Raw genomic sequence first — 13,996 nt, 5'->3', positions numbered from 1 at the left:
GGATCTGGCCCCCTGGACATATCACTGGGAGATATACAAGCATTATCAAATCCAGCCCAATATATTTTGTACACACCTATTAATTATTCCCTCTCTAATGATCAGCCTATAGGAATTTATGGACAGGTCATACAGATTTCCTTTTTCTTATTCTTACACTATACTTTCAGAAAAAAAAAAAAGATCTTTTATAGCTGCCTTTCCCCCTCTCCTCCCCAGATATACTTGCTGAAAATCTCCTTTTTCATGTTACACCCCTTGTACCCCAGGATAGGCAAGACAAATTATCTTAGACTAAACCCCTGGTAATCCTGATTACCCTTCTTGACATCTATTACAGTTTGAATTATTTTTTTTTCTTAAAGAGTGGTAAAAAGAATTGTGTACATTATTCAACATAAGGCCTTTCCAGTAAGTTTTGTTACATTTTCTGTTTCAAATGACACACATTCACACACGTGTTGATTTGTGTATGTGTGTATGTATATGTATAAGCAGACACAAAAATGTATTAATGTATATGAATTTAGTCTTATATGAACCCCACCCAGACTTACACCCAATAGATTAAAAAATAAAATATAATTGCACTTACCGAAAATCCACAGAGAAATGTTCATGTGATGTCTGTCCATTAGCAGACAGAGAGAGGGAGAACAAATTCTGATGTCAGTGAAGTTTTACACTGCTTTATTCAAGAAATGGGGCTGCTGATGTTATAGGGTCTGTTTTAAGAAGGAAATAGTCAAAATAAGACTGAGTACCACGTAGTAAACTCAGTTGTTTGATCATCTGTTTGTCTGCCTTCTTGCCTCCCACTGCTCTTGTCCCTCTCTCTCTCACAAACATGGAACACAAGAATATAAACTACCCTTTACCCTGAAAAAAGCTCAAGGTGATGAAGTATTACTTGTTTGTACATCCAATATAAATATCTCCTTTTACTGCTGCTCGCCACTAGGAAAAAAGACCCATCATTTTCCAAGCTCTGAGACTTAACATTAATTTGAGAATCTAAATATACTCTGTGTACCCCAGGGACCCAGTAGCTGTTGTATAATTAGCTAAGAGTGTTTTGCTCAGTAATGGGCCATTTTGCAAGCCAAAATATGATAGATTTAGATTGATGTGTTTGTTTTGACTCGCTTTGAATATTGATTTCTCTGTAGGAAATTGGCAGGGGAAAATATTATAAAACCCCTTACCCAATGGTGTTTGTCCACTTTCTCCAATTTTCTAAGAGCAAGCATTTATTGGCCAACTCCACCAGCAGAGGCAGAGTCCATGCCTGAAGGTTAGAACAGACAAGCAGTCAACATGCTTCAGATTTGATTTCCCAGTATTGTACAAATGTACAGGTCTTTGCCAGCTGCAGTGATTCATAATGCCCTGGTGACACTGCTGCTGTAATGCTGCACAACTACATGGCTAATGACCAGACATCCCACTATGCCTCTTGGCCATGGTCCCATAGAGGATTTTGAAGACACATGAATGGCAACAGCAGAGCCTTCTATTCTGGGATTCCTTCCACTGGGTGACTGGTCATTTTCATGGAAGAAGCACTGGCCTCACACATGGCCTTCACTGGAAGAGCAGCAAGGGCCTGCACTGTTCAACATCTTCATCAGCGACTTGGACGATGGGTAAAAACAGGGGTAAAAAGCACCCTGTTCAAATTTACAGACGACACTAAGATGTGGGTAGAAGTGGGCACGCTAGAAGGGAGGAATAGGCTGAAATAAGACCTAGACAGGTTACAGGGGTGGGCAGATGAGAACAGGATGGGTTTCAACACTGACAAGTGCAAGGTGCTGCACCTGGGGAGGAAGAACCAGCAGCAGACCTACAGGCTGGGGAACTCCCTTCTCATCAGTGCAGAGGCAGAAAAGGAACTTGCAGCCATTATTGATGACAAAATGAACATAGGCTGACCATGTAGGGATGCGGTCAGGAAGGTCAACCACACCTTGTCATGTATCCACAGATGCATCTCAAGCAGGTCCAAGGAGGTGATCCTCCCCCTCTATGCGACACTGGTCAGGCCGCAGTTGGATTACTGCGTCCAGGTCTGGGTGCTGCACTACAGGAGGGATGTGGACAGCGTGGACAGGGTCCAGAGGAGGGCCACTCGCATGATTAGGGGGCAGCAGTGCAGGCCCTACAAGGAGAGGCTAAGGCACCCGAACCTTTTCAGCCTCCACAAGAGAAGGCTGAGGGGGGATCTAGTGGCCATTTACAAACTAGTCAGAAGAGACCAGCAGGCATTGGGGGAGTCCCTGTTCCCCCGAACACTCCCAGGAGTGACAACAATAATGGTCACAAGCTGGCAGAGGGTAGACTTAGACTAGATATCAGGAGGTGCTGCTTCACTGTCAGGGCATCTAGGATCTGAAAGCAACTTCCAAGAGAAGTGGTGCTGGCTCCTACCCTGGGGGTCTTTAAGAGGAGGCTAGATGAACACCTTGCTGGGGTTATTTGACCCCCAGTACTCTTTCCAGCCATGGCAGGGGATTGGACTTGATGATGTACTCAGGTCCCTCCGACCCTACCAACTATGAAACTATGAAAGCACATAAGAGACCGTTACCATTTCTTTTTGTCCAGACTCTCAGAGAGCATTGCTCTTATTTCCTCTTCACAGTGGAATATATTGTCATAGCTAGCCGTGCTTTTCTTTACCCTGTCTATTCTCTAGTGTTTTATGTCCTGGCAGCAGGAGGCACTTGCAAGAAAAGTCCTCAGGCTTTTCCATGTGCCTTTTGTCTCAGGGAGCTACATGCCTATGGAGCAAGAACAAAGGGAAGTTTTCACCTTTCTGAGCACCTGCAGTCTTCAAGCTTCTGTTTCAGGGTCAGAAACACAAATGGTGTCAGGTAGAGGTGGATAGTCTGTGTTGGCTCTGGATTTAGGACCCAGAGGCCTTGTTCCAAAGTTGTGGGGTACACCCACCCTCAGAAAACCATGACCTTTCCAGTCAATAATAGTCAAATCTGTTGATACCCAGTGATAACAGAAAAGAAGCAATACAACAATTAAGCAATTCTATATATTTGCCAAATCCTAGGGCTGTCCTCAGAGTCAAAGTACATTTAGCCAGGATGCAGTCTTTACTCTGAGGCTCTCTCTTAAGTGTCAGATGCCAGCATGTCAGCAGTCTGGAGGTGGGATGCCGAGGCCCACACCTGCCCTCCAGTGCGGTGGATGAGATGGGATGATGGTATGCCCTTTGTCCATACTGTCCTCAGGGACCCTTCCCAGGGGATGGGGACAGGGACGGAGAACTTCTCAGGGAGGAGGACATGGAGGAGGAGAAGGAGGGAGCTGGGGTAGAAAACCCTTATTTATTTTCAAGTCTCTGCTTTTGTATTCTCCTTCCCTCCTAATAACTCCTGATGGCTTTTTATCCATGGTGATCACTGCTTGGTGTCTCCCTGAGTACATCACACTGTCCACATCCTGTGTCGTTAACAAATTCCAAGACCATCACATGTATATCCTTCCCAAAACAGAAATGCTAGGCCTCTTTGGCTTTGCAAGCTGGTGCCACCTTATCTCATGTTATGGGCAGTGTAGTACATATGTCCCCTTCTGTTTTCCAAACTATTGTTCTTGTTGGCCTGGTTGTGTTAGAAAGCCTATCTGCTTCCAAGACTGTGTTACATTGTGTGATGTGTGACCCAGACTCTTAGAAATCCATTGAACCCTGATGCCCATCCTGAACTATTCTAATGCATATACACATACTTATAAATCAATTCCCCAAAACAAACCTTTAAATACCATTTCTAAGCCAACAGTGTGGAGGACCTGGAACAACAAGCAGCAGTCACATAAATTCAAACAGCCTGTGATGAGATGGATGGATCACTTAGGACACAAAGCACTAATATGAAGATACCCATGAACATGGAGAATAGATACATATTCCCATCTGGAAGTTGGGATCCCCTGAAAGCCTCTGTTCCATTGCCAATTGTTTTGACATGGGAAATCCCTTACTGAGACCAGATGTCTGGGAAGATTGCCACAGGATCTATAAAGCATTGGCAATGAGCTGCTTCTGCAGGAGATCAAAGCCAGTTTTCCTGCATGGCCTTTATTTACTATAGGGGGGGCATGGATAGCTTAGCGTACATAAGCCGCAAAGGCAACTTTACAATATGCTTTCCAGTAGGGGTGCCCAAAATGGGCCATATTCAATTTGGATTAGGCCTGAATCAGGGACAGTGTTCAATTCGTTAATTTGGGTCACTGTCTCTGATTTGATTCAGCTGAATCCGAATCTGAAGATTCAATGCTTATTCAGAGAATCAGTGATTCAGCCATAGACACAACTTTAAATATGTTTTCTACATACCTTGAGGTACCAGGTGTGGCTTGTGAATGTTGCGATGGTGGGGTGGATGGAGCATCCCATAGGAGCGTACACCCATCCCCCACATGCTCAGCAGTGAACCCAGAAGTGGGCCAGAAGTACTTCCAGTCCACTTCTGGGTCCACCACTGTGTGTGCTGCCCCCTACTCCCCTCACCATCCTCGCTTGACGATCAGCCACGGGGGGACCCCAGGTGCCTCCCCAGACCCAGAAGGCACCAGTTGCTGAGCTGAGGGGTGGGGGCACAGGGTCTCTGTGCATGCTTACTCACAGACCCAGAAGTGGACTGGACATGCTTCTGGTCCTCTTCTGGGTCTGCTTCTGAGCACATTGGAGACCCCCACACACACACCCCTTGGCAGACCCAGAACTAGACTGGAAATGCTTTTGGTTCACTTCCGGGTCTGCTGCTGAGCATGCTGGGGACCCCCCCATGCTCCTGTGGGATACTCCATCCGACCCAACATCTCAGCATTCATGAGCTTCCTGGTACCTTTAGCTATGTAGAAAAAAACATTTAAAGCTGCGTCTATGTCTGAATAGTTAAATCTTCCAAATCTCTCCAAATAGATTCAAAGTGTTCTGATTCAATTCGGAGAGATTAAAGGGTCTCCTGATTTGATTCAGATTTGGAAATGTGGCCACCAAATCATGCTGAATCTCCACCAAATCGAATCAGGGATCAAGGCTTTGCATAGCCCTACTTTCCAGGACTTCAGGTCAATGTTGAAATGTTTCAAGGATGACTTAAGGGAGTCCTTGAAGCATTTCCTCTGACCTCCCTGAGAGCACTTTTGCTCCTTTAGCTCACCATAAATTGTCTTCTTTGGCAGCCATTCATCTGACATTCTGGTGCCATAGCCTGCTCATCTCATCTGTGATTTCATTAACAGAGGGTGGGTGGATGCTTGAAATGTCTGCCCATGTGAAAACCTCAGTGTCTGGGACCTTGTCTTGCCAGCTTATCCTCATCAGTTTCCTCAGACAGCCCATGTTAAAGTGGTTCAGCTTCAATAGCATGGCCCCTGTACACTATCCAGGTTCTGCATGAATACATTAGGATTGGCAACACACTGGTTTTGTAGACCTTTAATTTTGTTTGCTGGTTGATGCCTCTGTGCTCCCACACATTTGCACATAGTTTGCTGAAGGCCACACTTACTTTAGAAATTATGACATTGGTTTAATCATCAATGTGAACTGCACATGAGAACATACTGCTGAGACAGGTGAATGTGTCCACTGCCTGGAGGGTTTGGCCATTCACTGTAATGGTAGGCTCCAGGTAAGGTTTTCCTGGTATGGGCTGGTGCATCACTTGTCTTTTCTTAATGTTGATTGTGAAGCCAAAGTGGTCAGAAATGGTGCATACTCTGTTGCATATCAGACTCAGATTTGGCATTCAGGGAACAGTCATCAGGAAACAGAAGATCATGAACAGTCACTTCCTGTAGCTTTGTCTTCACCTGTAGTCTCCTCAAATTGATGAGTTGTCATCAGTCTGGTAACTGATGTCAATCCCAGTGTCACAGTCACAAAAAGCATCTGTAAGCATGGCAAAGGACATCATACTGAAGAGGGTTGGGGCCAACATACAGGCCCACTTGACTCCATTGGTGACTGGGAATGGTCCAGATGACACACTGTCATCCACAACATGAGTGAACATGCCATCATACATGAACATCATACATGAACAGAAATTAGTCCTAAAAAGGCAGCACTAATTGTTACTAATTGCCACAGAATGTAAGCACTTGTGGTGCAACAAAGTACTATGACATCTGTTCCCTCAGCTTTTGTACCACAATAACATTTTTTACAACTTAACAAAGTCAATGCCTGGACTTACATAACCTCAGAGGCTCTGTTTGGAGCTCCTGAGGGCTGTTATTTGTTCTTTTTTTAGAGTTGAAGTACATTGTGGTTTTAACTTCCAGAGAAAAGAAAAGGAATCATCTCTATTTATATAGTTATCATAGAATTATAGAAAAGGAGGGATGAAAGAGACCTCAGAGATTATGTAGTTCAACACCCTATTTGAAGTAGGATTATTCCTGTTTAAACCATCTATGGCAAGTTATTAACCAACCTTGGTTGTTAACACCTAAACAATCAGTTCCCACCTTTCTGCCACTCTGTATGTCACACCTGAGGCTGATGCAGAGAGGGTCTACAGGCTCTACCTGTATCCTTCAGGTTCTGCTTCTTTCCCCTGCCCTTGGAGGCAAAGTGGTATGAGGTGTGTGCGGGAGTGCAGCTGGCATGCCAGTGCTCAGAACTGAGACCAGCCATGGCTTGAGCTACCTGTGCACTGTGGGGGAAAAGTAGGTGGCCTATAGGGGTGTGCAAAGTGGGTGTTATTCAATTTGGATTTGGCCCAAATCAGAGACAGTGATTCAATTTGTTGATTTGGATCACTGTCCCTGATTTGATTCAGCCAAATCCGAATCTGAAGATTCAGTGCTGATTCAGAGAATCAGTAATTCGAACACAGACACAGCTTCAAAAGGTTATTTTTCTTTTTCTTTCTACCTACCTTGAAGTAGCAGGCGCAGCTCATGAATGCTGCAATGCTGAGGCATATGGAGCATCCCACAGGAGTGTGGGGGTGGGGGGCTCCATGTGCTCAGCAGCAAATCCAGAAGTACTTCCAGTCCACTTCTGGGTCTGCCGAGGAGCACTCTGAGGTCCCCCCGTGCATCCCCAGCTCAGCAATCAGCCACAGGGGGACCCCAGGTGCCCCCCCAGATCCAGGAGGCAGCAGTCACCAAGCTGGGGGCGGGGATTCATAGGAGAGTCCCCAGTGCACTCCACAGCAGACCTGGAAGTAGACTGGAAGTGCTTTTGGTCCTCTTCTGGATCTGCTGCCAAGCACACTGGAGTGTCCCCCATGCTCCATGCACCCCAGCATCATAGCACTTACAAGCCCCTGCTACCTAGAGGTATGTAGAAAAAAAATATTTAAAGCTGTCTTTATGTCTGAATCTCCAAATCTTTCTGAATCTCTCTGAATCAATTCAGAGGGTTCTGATTCAATATGGAGAAATTAAAGGGTCCTCTGATTCAATTTGGATTCAGAGATTCAGCCACTGAATTGGGCTGAATCTCCACCGAAGAGAATCAGGGACTGAAGCTTCGCATAGTCCTAATGGCCCATGCTGGGCACAGCTTGCAGCCTGCAGGTCCTTGGCCACTCAGAAGTTGGACAACCCAGGTCTCACCTGCTCTTAAAAACTCCACAAGCAAGCAAACTTTTCATGCAATTACTAGGCACTATACCCTAAACATCAAAACACCCTAGCTTGCCACAGGTGAAGCAGGCAGAGAAGGGAATTATCAGAGTCCTACCACTGCAAAGCCAGGAAGTAGTTAATAAATATGCTGAAGAGATCCAAGGACTCCTCCCCACTGCAAAAGAAGGCAAAAGCCATCAAAGACCTTGCCAATCTGCTTGTGGGATAAAATTACTTCTTTATCCTAAATATCATGATTGTTTGACCCTGAGCAAAGACAGAAGACCCTTAACCTGGAGCATCTGGAACCCAAGCATATTACCCCCAAGAGACCTGAAAGATACTTTTCCTGGTTATGGGACTTGCGAGTAATCCAGGATGAGTTTTGGGTGCCCTGTATGTGCCTACTGTGTGCTGTTTTTCACAATTTTGTTCTGTGGCGGTTGATAATATTAAAAGTGTTGTCCTGGTCCTTGTGGTTTTAAATAGAAGCCAAGGTAGGGTGGGTTGGTAAGTTCACCCCTCTTGCTTAAAAACATCTGTGCAGCTATGATTCCAAATTTACCTGGGAGAGATGAAGAATGGGAAAGAGAAAAAGAAAGAAACTGTGTATGTGCCTAACATCCTGATCTTCTAGCACTGTACTCAGGTCTGGGAGATCCATGCTTTCCGGGCCCTGCCTTAAGGGTCTATTTTTCTAGTTTACATGATACAGATATTGGCTGAAGTATAAAAGGCATCCTAGGGTTATGAAGATGCCAGTTAATTGTCCCAGTCACTAGACTGCAGTGTTATACTCCTTCTTTTACCATTGCTTTTTTTTTCCTAATGGATTTTGAATTCTTTTAGTCTCAGAGACTGTGATTTACCATACTATTGGAGGTTTGCTTACTCAGTTTATATTGTGGGAGTGGGTCACATTTCTGAAGGTGGTGTATGAGGGTCTGAATTTTATGAGCTACAGGAAGAATCAAACATGTATCTTCCCCTTCCTCGGTGAGTTTCCTAATTGCAGGACTGTTACATTAAAAAAAAATGTACTGAAACCATCCTAATTGCAGGACTGTTACATTAAAAAAAATTGTACTGAAACCCCCTGCCATGTTTTTAAAGGAAGAGGTAGGTCTACTGCATTTTGTGAGGGAGCTGTCCTGATTAGTATATGTTCAACATGCTCTGAGAGCTCTCAGTAGATTGGTCCCCTTAGGGCCTTACTCTTAGGAACCTCTATTTTTGGCTTCACTGACAAGGGAGGACTGAGAAGAGATAAAGAACACCTGGAGGGGGACACTTAGCTACCACCACTGACCCTGGAAAAATCCCCCATCCCATGCAACCACTCACTGAAATGGCTCAGAACAGCTTTGGGGATTCCTCTGCCCCCAGGTCAGCTGGAAACAGTGGTGGCAGGTCCCCACTTCCTGCATCACTTTTGAATCCCTTGCTAAAGTCAAGGTGTGCCACATCCACCACTTACCCCCATCCACAGAGCTTGTCACCTTCTCAGATAGGGAAATCAGGCTGGTCATGAATGACTTGTGTGGCGAGTCCATGCTGGCTCTTCCTGATAAGTTAAGCTTGTTCTCCTTTCAGTGCTTCACAATAGGTTCCTTGAGGACCTGTTCTATATTTCCAAGTATTAAGGTAGGACTGACTGGTTTGTAATTCCCCAGATAGCTCTTATTTCCCTTCTTAAATATGAGAGCTTCTAGAGGTTGGCTCCTAAATGGCTGAAAAAGAGAAAATATAGTGCCCAAAGAGTCTAGTGAACAGTTCTGAAATGACCTAAATCAATTCCTTCAGTACCTTAGGGTGTATTTCATCTGTGCCTGCCAACTTACAAGCATCTCATTTCTCTAAGTAATCTATAACCTATTATTTTAGTACTCCAGGCTGTTTTTCTCTTTCTGTCTTTGCCACCAATGACATTGTCATTTAATAGCTATCTTCATTTGTTAAAACTGAATGTAAAAAACCCAAAAAACATTCAACAAGGAATTAATTCTAAGCATTTGGACAAAAATAAGGTGATTAGGGACAACTAGCATGTATTCATCAAGGACAAGTCATGCCTGATTTCCTGTCCATGCCTGTCCAAGCTGATTTCCTTCTATGATGTGATGACTGGCTCTGTGGATGCAGGAAGAGTAGTCAATGTGATACACCTTGACTTTAGCAAACTTTTTTTTATGGTCTCCCACAAGATTCTCTCAGGCAAGCTAAAGATATACATATTAGATGGATGGACTGTAAACCTTGTTTAGAACTCTGGGTGGCTTCTTGGTCTCAGAGGATTGTAATCAACAGCTTTATGTGTAGTTGTCAAGTGGAGTGCCCCGGGGGTCAGTGGGGGGTCAGTTCGGTTCAGTATCTTCATCAGTGACCTGGACTATGGGATGGAGCGCACCCTCAAGAAGTCTGCAAATGACACCAAGCTGGGGGAGTAATAGGTACAATGGAAGGGAGGGGAGGGCTAGGATTCAGAGAGACCTTGACAAATTGGAGGTTTGGACCAAAATAAATCTCATGAAGTTCAAAACAAACAAGTGCAAAGTGCTGCACTTTGGACAGAATAATTCCAGGCACCAGTACATTTTGAGGACCAATTCACTAAGCAGCAGCTATGTGGAAAAGGACCTGGGTTTACAGTAGACAAAAGCCAAACATGAAACAACAGTGTGCTCTTGCTGTGAAGAGGGCTAATGGCATACTGGTTGCATTAGTAGAAGTATTGACAGGAAATCAAGGGAAGTGATTCTTTCCCACTATTTGGCACTGGTGAGATTACATCTGAAATCCTTTGCCCAGTTGTAGGGCTCCCACTACAGTAATGGTGTGGATAAATTGGAGAGAGTCCAGGGCAGAGCAATGAAAATGGTTACGGGGCTGGGGCATGTGACTTCTGAGGAGAAGCTGAGGGAACTGGGACTCCCTGAAGGGGGTTCCATAGAGGATGGAGCTGGACTTTTCTCAGTGGTGGTAGATGACAGAACAAGGAGCAATGGTCTCAAATTGCAGCAAGGGAAATTTAGATTAGATATTATGGAAATCTTTCTCACTAGGAGACTAGCAAAGCACTGGAACAGATTAACCAGACAGGTTGTGAAATCTGAATCCTTGGAGGCTTTTATGACCAGGCTAGACAAAACCTTCTGTGAGTTTATTTACTTGGGGCTGGTCCTTTGAGCAGCTGGTTGGACTAGATGATCTCTTGACTCAACAGGTCCCTTCCAGCCCTAATTTTCTATGATTCTAAGATTCTCCAGAATGGCCACTGTGAAAGTAAAGAAGCTGTCAAAGTAAGGACTGCAAGCCTGAACTTAGGCAGTCTCTGCAGGAAAGGGCAGCAGATCAACTTCGAAGATAGATATCTAACACTGAGGAGCCAGTGAGTCACCAGATACAGGTGATAAACAAAGGGGCTCTGGAAGAACATGAGCATGATAGTGGGACATTGCTGGGGAAGAAAGCAGTGTGAAAAGAGCAGTGACTGAAGGAAACTTCACTGGGAGATGAACCCCTGACAGAGGGAGTAATTACCAGGGACCTCAGGCAATAGACAGAATCTGCAGAAGCATAGTGAGACACTTGGGTTAGGTAGTGGCCTGAGAGATTGTTCACTCTGAATGAGGAGGATGTTGTTTGGGTTAAAGTTTTGGCTCTGTTTTTCACATTTGCATGGTTGCCCAAGTGGGGCTGCCACTGTAAAGAAGACAATGTACTTTCTGTTGTTGTAGTTTGCCCTGCATGGGGTGTGTTGAGTTAAGATGTGAGCCTCCCATTCTGTTTGTTTTATAACTGATTATTTGACTTACAAGTAGATCCCAGCATTCCCAGGAGTAAGGCAAAATCATGTGCCCAGAGCAAGGTGGAAAGTATGCCCCATACAGAGATAAAGCCTAAAATAGAGAGAGAGACTGGGAGTCAAGGGCCCACTGCCCTAGAGTGCAAGACTGGGGTCAGGACTCAAAGTTGGGACGGTCAAGGCAAGGGCTGGCACCCAATTAAATAAGTCCCAGTGCAGTGGGGCTAAGCAAAGGGACCAGCAAAAGCAGAGGGATGGATGCCCGGGAGGCCAATGCCCCAACAGGAGAAAGTGGACCAGACTCTAGTACCTCTGAGGCATGGGAGTGGCTGTCAGGGAGCTTGGGGGGCCTCAGACACAGTCTTTAAGGAATTAATATTGGGACATCCTTACAGAAAGTGATAGAGACTAGGCACTAAAGAAGAGGTTCACCCGGGGGTCTTGGGCAGTATCCCAACATATATTGCTCCAAAAGTAACATCAAAGGATTGGCAGGTGAGATAAGGAGAAAGGCCCTAGGACTCAAGCAAGCAAAAGCTGGATGTACACTAGGAGGTGCTACCATGCCTTTTGCTCTCAACCTGCTACAGATGGCTTCTACCTACCCTAGCATGTGCTACCTGCAAGTCATCTTGTTCATTGGCAAAAATCCCAACATGATAGAATATGAAGTATTATAGGGTTCATCAAGGACATCAGGACTGTGGTGGTTACAATGAATTTTAAGTCAAGAGAATTTCATCTCCTACATTTCTTGAGTCCCCTTCTGGAAGGACAGTGTTATTCCTAAACCACTGAATAAATATATTCTGTGATCTATACAGTTTTAGTAGTAGAGGTGTTTGGTGCAATAATGCATATTGAATAAATAAATTTGATTAATTATTAAGTTTAATTGTCATCAACATAGCCTACCTTCAGGATATACTCCAGCTTCACTGAGATACCTTGACTTGATCTAAATGAAATGGCTTCTGCCCAGGATGAGAGAGGATTCTAGGTTCTGGTTTGGGCTCTTATTTCACATGGGGTGTCAGAGAGATGGAGGTTCAAATCTACTGTGAGAGAGGGGGGACTAAAACCAGGGTCTCTGGCTTCCCAGGAAAGTGATGTAGCTATTCAGCTATAGAGGGGGGGAAGACATGAGAAGATCTTCCCCCACTTACACTGCCACTTTGCTGCCAGGATATGGGTGTAGTCATCTACAGTCCTAAATTACCTGTCTGGGTTTACAGTGGCTAGCTGCCCATATATGCCCAAAATGTCCCATGTAGATGACTAAAAGATGATTATTTAAATGACCAGGGAAGAACAGAATGCTACCCTTAATTTATAATGAAAATTCCACTTTTCAGAATTTTCTTAAATCACCACTAAGCTCAGGAGGAGGCATGGGTGACTGGTGCCTCCTGGCTCTGGGGGGAGGAGGGGGGCACCAGTGGTCAATCGCCGGCTGGCAGAGGGGGGTCCTCCAGTGGCTAATTGGGGAGGCACAGGGCAGCACTCCCCACTCCCCGGCTGGCGAGGGCCAATTTCGGGGAGGGGGACATACACCCCCATATACCCCCTACACATCGCCTATGGAAGGAGAGATGGTCTGATGATTAGGGTGCTCACCTGAGTTTTCTTTTTTTTTTTTTGCTGGAAACATGCTTTGCCACTGTCTTTTTGAATGGCCTTAACCACATCACTTTGATCCACACAGAACTAGGCACCTTAGTTCACACCCCAATTAACCTGTATGGTCACTTCATTTAGACATGCAAACATGTATATTCTATGTATCTTGCCCAGGCAGGCAATCTTACTCAACTGGGTTTGGCAGCTAGGTTTTCTGCTTATATTTTGTAGCTGTAGCTGGAATATGAAAGTGGAATTTTAGTCTCATTAAATAGTAAGGGGATGCACACATCTAGACTAGAATATATAACCTTGAAATGAGATGATGTGGAGGAGGGACAGAAGAGAGATTAGGTGTCTCCAAAGCTAAAACTGCTATGTGTTAGCAGGAAGAGAAGGCCACAAGCTCAGGATAAGAATGGGAAATTTGGAGCAATAAGAGCTAAAACATGGAAGGGGCCAAAGGTTAGAAATTAAAGGGTACAGAGACTGCCTCTGACAAAACCTCCTTTTCCCTTAAAGCATCTAGGGAGTAAAGAAGAATCCTTGCTGGGTGTGTTCAGTAGGGCTGTGTGAAGCTTTAGGTGCTGATTTGTTTTGGAAGAGATTTGGCTTGATTCGGTGGCCAAATCTCTGAATTGAATCAGGAGATACGCTGATCTCTCTGAATTGAATTGGAAACTTCCAATTTGATTCAGAGAGATTCAGAGTTTTTGATGATTCAGACATAGACACAGCTTTATATGTTTTTTCTACATATCTCAAAGTACCAGGTGGCTCATGAGATGGTGAGGTGAGTGGAGCATCCCACAGGAGTGCAGGGGGGGCTCCCCAGCACGCTTGCCTCTGAGCACAGCCCCCCTCTCCCCTGGATAGGCAACTGGTGCTATTTGGGTCGGGGGGGCACTTGGGGTCCCCCTGCAGCCAGGGGAGGGGGGGGCGGGGGGGGGACGCCTC

Source organism: Alligator sinensis, unplaced genomic scaffold (assembly GCF_000455745.1).
Source record: "Alligator sinensis unplaced genomic scaffold, ASM45574v1 scaffold174_1, whole genome shotgun sequence".
NCBI classification, from domain to species: Eukaryota; Metazoa; Chordata; order Crocodylia; family Alligatoridae; genus Alligator; species Alligator sinensis.
This window is presented reverse-complemented; position numbering follows the sequence as displayed.